The sequence below is a fragment of the Gracilinanus agilis genome, unplaced genomic scaffold (genome assembly GCF_016433145.1).
Source record: "Gracilinanus agilis isolate LMUSP501 unplaced genomic scaffold, AgileGrace unplaced_scaffold53046, whole genome shotgun sequence".
Taxonomy (NCBI): Eukaryota; Metazoa; Chordata; class Mammalia; order Didelphimorphia; family Didelphidae; genus Gracilinanus; species Gracilinanus agilis.
Genome location: NW_025388073.1, coordinates 1,835 through 4,595, shown reverse-complemented (window position 1 = coordinate 4,595; position 2,761 = coordinate 1,835). Strand labels below are relative to the sequence as shown.

Below are 2,761 nucleotides of genomic sequence, written 5' to 3'. Positions count from 1 at the left end.
ATATATATATATACACACACACAATACATATGTGGCATTATTTAGGCTAGTAAGCAGTGACTTTTTGTATGAATTGCTGTAAAAACGAATGTGCTATTATATATTCCTTTTAAAAAACTTAAATAATATTTACTATTTACATACTTTTCAAAAAACCTTTGACACTCCCCAACTAGAGAAAGCAGAAACTATTTAATAAATAGAAATAGTTCATATCAAAAATAACTAGTAATTCTTAATAGATGCAAAGAGTAAGAAATCTGTAGTTTCAACATGCACAATTATGAGTGTCTTTGACTTACTCCCAATTTATCTGATATAGCAGAGAAGTTTTAGGAACTTTTTTTTAAGATACAGAGGTCAATTGATTTGTGTAGGTTCAAATAAGTTTTAAGCCTCCAATGTGGCATTTGAATATATATCTTTCAAACTGGTTACTCTATCCACTATACCCCTTGGTTCTATAAATAGTTCAAATGAAAACAAATTTTAAAAAAGAACCATACAAAAATCAAAGGGAATAAAAAATTCTTACCAAATAACTAAGATTTAATAACTACTAACTAATAGTAAATAACTAACAGATTTAATTATCAATTTTCTTGTGGAAAATGTACAAAAATAAAATTTTAAACAGAATGTCCTTCCATGAACATTTTAGGTCTGCTCTGGCAGATGACACACTGTGTAATAGATATAGTTTAAAAGTAGATTTGTGTAAGCATGTTAGAGAAAGCCTTTGCTGGAAGTCATGGACATTCTGAATAGAATGCAAGGGGTAGGAGGAGAGAGCTGAGTAACAGACAGTGCTGTGCTGTGAGGGATTCAGAGAAGAAGTGCAATCTGAAGTCCCTTTTGACCTGGGATCTTGGAGAGTGGTGAAGGTTGAAAAGGCAGAAGACATCAATCCTGCGAGTCAACTCTGAGTAGGGAAGTGGCCTGTGATCTGGTGGACAGTTTGCAGACATCTCTCCCTACCTGGTTACTTTGGATCATCGGCTGTGGAGGAGTTGGTTCCTGGTATCCTGATAGCATCTCTGGAGTAGTTGTGAGACCCCAAATTCAAGCCCTCTTTCTTAGGTCCATAGCCAAGCTGTCAAAACCTGGCAGTAGCCAGGTTGGCTAAGGATCTTACCCTTTGACTCCAGTCCTGGGAGTTAGTCACAGCTTCACCTAACTCCCTTTCCTATCCCCTTATATTATAATTAAACTGTTTCCTTGTGAGTTTTTCTAGCATTTTAAAGTCCTCATTGTGTGTATGTAATACTCTGAAGTTATTCCAGGCTGGGTGGGGCAGAGTGACAGTTAGTAAGGCTTAACTGCCATTTCTGTCAACAGTCATTCCCCTTATAGTTAAACCTGGTTCCCTGGCTTGTAAAGTCTTACCCATTGTCCCTTCCTGTCTCCTATCCATTCCACTGAGCCCACATTTAATATTTAAGTCAATTTCCCTGGTTTTCCCCATAATAAGGGCTCTCCAATGCTTGGGGGAATAGATTCCATATTTATTTCTTTGTTTTGTGCTTCTTTTCTCTCAAATTCTCTACCATCTTCCTGACCACTACAGATTCTTTTAGATACTTTTGGCTGGAAATAATCTTTACTTTCCTGGAATTCTGATGTCTATATTATTTTTTCATCAATTTCCTCAATACAAGAATCTTGAGCCATTCATCTTATTTTTCTTACAATCTGGACCCTCAAAGACCTCTTCCTTCCCCTGTGTTGGGTTTGTTAGCTTGCCTTTATAGCACATTCGTTTTGACAGCAATTCATATTTTCTGTTTGTTTATTTTTTCCTCCACTAGGCAAAGTTTTCTTCTGTTTCACTGTTCTAGATGAAGTAATTGATTTAGAATTCAAATTTGGTGATGGTTTCTCTTCCTGTAATTCTTGTATTGATTCCTTTTGACCCCTTCAAATTTCAAGCTGATACCCAGTTTCATTTGTAGATGTATTTGGACAAGGACATTCTTTCTGATTGACTGCTGTCAAGTTTCTAGAAATCATTGAGATCCTATGCTCTTTCCCACAGAAACTTGATACCTCAAAACAGATCTCCAAGAAGTCATCTGAACCATAGACAATATGCAGTTGCTACTTTTCATATAAGAGTTTTGACCTTGACATGATATACTGGCTAGGTTAGAATAAAATTTCATTGTAAATGTGTCTTTCTGCAAACTTCAATAACTTTGAGAGCAATAGCTTTGTTCTAACCAGAGCCTCTTGTTCTGAAGCTGGCATTTGTAAGATGCTTATATGGAACCATCTGTATCAGAAGACATTTTGGTATTGCACATTTGCCTGGATAAGGATGAGAAGCATTCTCTTCCTGTAAGGAGAACAAGAGGAACCAGCACCTCAGGCTCCAGAGCTGAGGGAAACTTGTGGCGGTGCTGGCAACCGCCCGCACCCCAGGAGGAACGGGGCCTTATTGCCCTCGGAGGGCGGTTTCGTGAGGCATATGCTTTGAAGACGCCTTGGAGGGCTTTGGAGGAGGTAGGGAGGAGGGTTGGGGAAAGGCTTCAGTGCTGTTCGCGTGCCCCAGGGAAGCCGCAAAGGAGCCAGAGCAGGAAATCTCCCGCATCTCTCCACGCGTTCTCCTCCTGCAAAGCCCAGCTATTTTATATTCCTAAATATGTGCATTTGCTCTATCCCTAAATGTGGCATGTGTTTGATTAGTGAATCAAATTGAAATATATATTTAAGGGGGCAGCTGGGTAGCTCAGTGGAGTGAGAGTCAGGCCTAGAGACAGGA

At 38.8% G+C, this 2,761-nt stretch overlaps 1 pseudogene; it reads right to left on the bottom strand.

Annotated features, from left to right (window-relative positions):
- Nucleotides 1-1,734: 1,734 nt before the first annotated feature.
- On the bottom strand, nucleotides 1,735-2,303 carry LOC123255844 (annotated as a pseudogene).
- Between the last annotated feature and the right edge of the window lie 458 nt (nucleotides 2,304-2,761).